Source organism: Lupinus angustifolius, chromosome LG17 (assembly GCF_001865875.1).
Source record: "Lupinus angustifolius cultivar Tanjil chromosome LG17, LupAngTanjil_v1.0, whole genome shotgun sequence".
Lineage (NCBI taxonomy): Eukaryota > Viridiplantae > Streptophyta > Magnoliopsida > Fabales > Fabaceae > Lupinus > Lupinus angustifolius.
In genome coordinates, this window is record NC_032025.1 from 15,786,546 (window position 1) to 15,792,595 (window position 6,050).

Sequence of the window (6,050 nt, forward strand, 5' to 3'; positions counted from 1 at the left end):
ATGTAGTTAAAAAAATATTTATTTTACGAGACGCATTGAACATAACTCATATATATATATATATATATATAGAATATCCAACATTGAAGAATTCAAAGAAAGATAGTGAGGCACTTGCTAGAGGGAGAGAAAATGTTAAGAATATGCAAAGACTGAATTTTTATCTTTATGAAGATTGGATTCATATCACCCATCACTTATAAATAAAGAGTAACATGAAGACAATAGACATTCCACAACAATGGAGAGACACACAATTCAAAGACCAACATCATACATTCACCACTTAAGATAGATTTTATTATTTCTACTAGATTCTTGTTTCTAGGATCCCTTTGATTATAATAATGATTAGTGAATTGTTCCTCATTTTTAAGCATTGTAATTTAGTTACTTTTGAGAATAAAATTTTTAAACTTACTACTCATCCTAGTCACCGATTCTAAGAAAATCTAATGGTTTAGATATACTCACTAATTCAAACCATTTGATTTCTCTAGAATTGATGGCTAGGATGTGGAGTAAGTTTAAAAAACTTACTTTCAGAGTAAGTGAATTCCCTCCCTTTAGTTATTATCATGCATATATTTCTGTAATTACCTATTTACAGTTGTATCATTTAGGCGGTGCACGACAAACCTTTAATGTAGCTTTTCAAGTAACTTATACCTTTTTGAGTCACTCAAAAAGCTATTAGAATCGTTCGGTAAATAAAAATTGAACACAGCTTGTAGCTTTTAAAAAATGAGCTTGTAGTGTTTGAAAGCTACTTTTTAGAAAGCTACTTCAAGTAGTGTTTAGAAAGTGAAAGTAACTTTCAATAATTCGCTTTCTAATTTCGCCCTTCAATATTTTAACAAATTACATGACCTAAATTAAAAAAAACTTATTATTAACCTTCACTCCTACCTTTCCTCCATTTACTTTTCTTTCTCATAGAAAAAACTAGCAGCTCCCCATTCGTCTGACTTCTCACTGATTATCACATCAGGTATGTTACACAATTTATAGTTTTATGCGGGGCAAAGAACCCTATTGATTTTGTATTTTTTTATTTTATTTTTCTAACATGGTTAAATGTGACATAGTTAGAGCTCCTCATGTTGTTCGATTTCATATTGTGATATATATGATATTGTTTGATGTGTGAGTTAAATTGTTATATAATTTTTTCTTTGCTTTCTATTCTCATCTATTGTGAAGAGTTGTTATCATAGTTATTGAGATTTTAAAGGATTTGTCCTATTGATTCTTTGTGCTATTGCTTTTATTTCTATGTTTTGATAAATATGTTAATTCACCATTTAGGTGTATAATTTCTTTTTTTTTATATTATGAAATTTCCTTTATTACCAAAAGAAAAACTCAAAAGCATAATAAAGGGTAAGAATAAGGTTTATTCTACTTTTAGCATACATTCACAATATCAGTTTAAAATAAGACATAATAAAGAGTAAGAAGAAAATTTATTTTACTTTTAGCATATATCGACAATATTTGTTTAAAATTATGCAAAATCTTCATATTCTTGAACCTAAGGTATGTTAATATATGTAATATCATTGAATTTATAAAACTCATGGATGAAGATATGAAAAGTTTATACATAATATAGGAATATTAAAGTAAAACAAACAAATAAATAAAATATTACATATCCAATTCTAACTAAAATATAAAAATAAATGATTATTTTAAAGAGTAAATACTCATTTTAGTCCCTCATAATCTTTTAACATACCAGTTTAGTCATTCAAAAAAGAAAATACCTAAAATGATCCCAAAAATGTTAAATGTGGGTTAAATTAGTTTTTTTGGAATCAAATTAGTCCCTACCAAGTGATGTAGAACATGCTAAAAATAACTAATTTGACCCATATTTGAAATGTTTGGGGACCATTTTAGGTCTTTTCTTTTTAAAGGACTAAACTGGGAAGATCGAAAATTATCTATATATTTAATTACTTCACTTAATAAATAACAAAATAAATAATAAATAAAAATGTATCTCCTTTTTAGTTATTTTTTAATTTTTAGCTAGTTATAAAACTCATTTTACCAAACAACTTTAGTTTAATAAGTTATCTTTACAAGTACAAGCTTCTAATTACATTCACAGTTACAAGCTCAAAGCTACAGACTCATAACTACAAACCTACAAGCTAGTTTTCCTAAATAAAACTTTAGTTGATAATAATTTCAATTGAACATGAGTTATGCATCTAGAAAAAATACTATTTAAAATAAATAATTCACCTTCATGACTTAAAATTTGATAGAAGAATACAAGAAACTAATATTCATCAAACATTAAAGCGTTAACTCTATCATGGAAACTTCTCTCCTTACCTTATCTTATTTTCTTAATCTTTTCTTATCTATATTTATATATGCTAAATTATATCTCTTAATTGTTTAAAACAATTAAATAGATTTATTCAGAATTATTTCTAGTTCCTATAGATCTATGTATTTTTATTACTTAACAACAAAACCACATATTTGTAATATTGCACGTATCACACATCTCGATAAAAACAAGTAAACCACACGTTCAACATAAACAAACAAATACTATTTTATACAAAAGAAGAATCATTGATGCTCATATATTGACCACTAATTAGTTATACTTAGCTAACTCAGAATTAATATCAAATCAAACAATAGCGACTTGAGTTATTTCACGATTTAACGACAGAATTATTTCATTGTCAAACTTTCTTGTGTCTATAATAGTTTTATGTAATTAGATATACATTGGCCAACAAATATTAGGAGTCAGTGACGATCTAAGCTTCAAGTAGATGACTTCTAGGCGAAGGACAACAAGAGAGACAAACCAGGAAGAGGCGAGAATGATTGCAGAGAAACTAGAGGAAAGGAGTTTCGTTAATGAGTTTTATGAGAACTGTTGTGCAATGACTCATATACGTAGATAACAGTAATACAAGTTATGAGTTTGGGCTGATGTAAAGGAGTTTGGGTAGAGAGCTATATATTTATGTTATGTAAACCTAATGTAACAAGGAGAAGAATAGTTAAACACTAATATTAATTCTTTAATAATATATAGTGGTAGTCGCTCAACGCTCTCGGTGACGTAGGCACAATTGGTCGAACCTCGTTACCAAATCTCTTGTGTTATTCTCTTGTCTATGTACTCTTTACTATTTGATTGTTCGTTTGTTCCCAACAATTGGTATCAGATGGCTCTTAACCCAGGTACCAAATTCGAGGTGGGGAAGTTCGATGGAACTGGTAATTTCGGATTGTGGCAAAGGAGGGTTAAGGATGTGTTGGCTCAACAAGATCTATCAAAGGTGCTACATGAGAATAAACCAGAGGGTACGGATCAACTGGATAGGGAAGAGTTGAAGGAGAAGGCTACAGGAACCATATGGCTCTGTCTATCAGATGATGTGATGTCCAAGTCTCTAATAAATAAGTTGTATTTGAAACAGAGACTTCATGGCCTGAAGATGTAGGAAGGTGCTGATTTGCAACAACATCTCAACAATTTTAATCAAGTGATCAATGACTTGCAGAAACTTGATGTGAAGGTTGATGATGAGGACAAAGCCATAATATTACTGTTTTCTTTGCCAAATTCCTATGAACACTTGGTGACAACATTGACGTACGAGAAAGACTCAATCAAACTAGATGAGATCACATATGCACCCACATTCAAAGAAGATAGAATGTAGGTGAAGGGTCTGAGGGTGATGGTCTGTATGTCAAAGGGAGCCAAGCGCGTGGGAGGAGACAAGGCATATGAGGTCCTGCCAAAGGGAAAAGACCAAATTCCAGGGGCAGAACACGATTAGAGTGCTACAAGTGCAAACAGACTAGGCATTACAAAAAAGATTGTCCCAATGAATGGATTCCTAGCAAGCCGGTGGGGAAAGATGAAGTATATACATCTGCAAATGTTGCACATAAAGATGACTCTGGTTATAACAGTGAAGTTGATATACTATATATATCATCAAATCATAGTACAGATGAGTGGATACTTGACATTGGTTGTTCCCCCCACATGACGCCAAACAGTGAATGGTTCACCACATACAGGACATGCCATTTTGGTTTTGTGTATTTCAGAAATAATAAAGCATGTGAAATTATTGGTATGGGAGAATTCAGAATTGTGATGGATGATGGTGTAGTGAAGACGTTATGTGAGGTTAGGCACATACCAGATTTGAAGAAGAATTTGGTTTCTTTGGGGACATTGCAGGGCAAAGGATTTAGCTATAGAGCTGATGGGACAATGATATTCTTCGAGTATGCAAAGGTGCTCTGACTGTGATGAAGGATAAAAGGATTGTAGGGAACATTTACAAGTTGTTAGGGAGAACAGTTGTAGATAGAGTTGCTGAAGAGATCTCAGTAGATTCAGACCATGGTGCTAAAAAATTATGGCACATGCGTTTCGGACATATGAGTGTGCGTGACATGATAGAACTATACAAAAGAGGACTGTTGAGGGGAGTCAGCAAATGCAAGCCAGATTTGTGCAAGTATTGTGTGCTTGGGAAACAGACACGAGTTAGTTTCAAGGCTGACCAACATAGGACTCGGGGCATTCTAGATTATGTCCACACTGATGTATGGAGACCCACTCAGGAACCATCCCTGGGAGGTCCTAGGTATTTTGTTACCTTCGTTGATGACTTTTCCTGCAAGGTCTGAGTATATTTTCTGAAGCATACATCAGAAGTCTTTGCCAAGTTCGAGGTTTGGAAGGTAGAGGTAGAGAACCAGACTGGTAGGAAAATCAAATACATGGGGTCAGATAATGGTACGGAGTACAAAAACTCACAGTTTCATAAATTCTGTGAAGAACATGGCATTCAGAGACACTTTTCAATGAAGCAGACTCCTCAGCAGAATGGTGTTGTAGAGAGGATGAATAGAACTCTTACAGAGATGGCCAGATGTATGAGACTGAATGCTGGACTTTCCAAAGGATTTTGGGCTGATGCACTTAGTATGGCATGTTATGTCATCAATATATCACCACGGGTTTCATTGGATGGTATAGTTGTAGAAGAAGTATGGATAGGTAACCCAGTCAATTATAATATGTTACACATATTTGGTTGTCCTGCTTATGTACATGTACCCAATGATGAATGATCTAAACTTGATCCTATGTCAAAGAGGTGTATTTTCATTGGATATACCAAAGGTGTGAAAGGGTTCAAGTTCTGGGATCCAGTTTCCAGAAAGGTGGTGTTGAGCAGAGATGTAGTATTTGATGAGGATTTCATGATGAAACGGTCAATTTTGACAGAGGTGCCCATGCCAAATGGAGAGACTTTGAGATCAAATATGATTCCACTGAGCAATGAAATGGTTCTGGTGAATAAAGGTAAGGAACCATGTACTAGTTCAAGTCAAGAACGTGATGATTCTCACGTGGAGAGTTCTGGTGTGCAGGAGTATCTACTTTCTAAAGATAGGGATAGACATCCTATCAAACCTCCAGAGAAATATGGCTTTGAGTTTTTGGCTTCAGTTGCTCTCCATATATGTTCAGGAGATCTATGTAGCTTTCAAGAGGCTATAAACAGTCAGAAAAAAGAACAATGGATGGGTGCCATGATGGAGGAAACCAAACTTGGGAGCTTGATCCATTGCCCCCAGACAAGCGTGCAGTTGGATGCAAGTGAGTGTACAAGAGGAAACCAACAGTATCAGAAAAAGAAGGGGAAAAGTTCAAGGCTCGTCTTGTAGCAAAAGGGTATTCACAGAAGAAGGGGATCAACTACAATGAGATTTTCTCCCCAGTGATGAGACACACTTCTATCAGGGTAGTGCTTGCCTTGGTAGCCAACTGGGATATGCACTTAGAACAGACAGATGTGAAGACTGCCTTTCCCCATGGTGAGTTAGAGGAGAAAATTTACATGACACAACCAGAGGGGTTCAGTGTAGCTGGACAGAGTCACTAGGTTTGCAAGTTGAAGAAGTCTATATATGGGTTGAAGCAGTCTCCCAGACAGTGGTACAAGCGGTTTGACACTTATATGTTGAAGCTT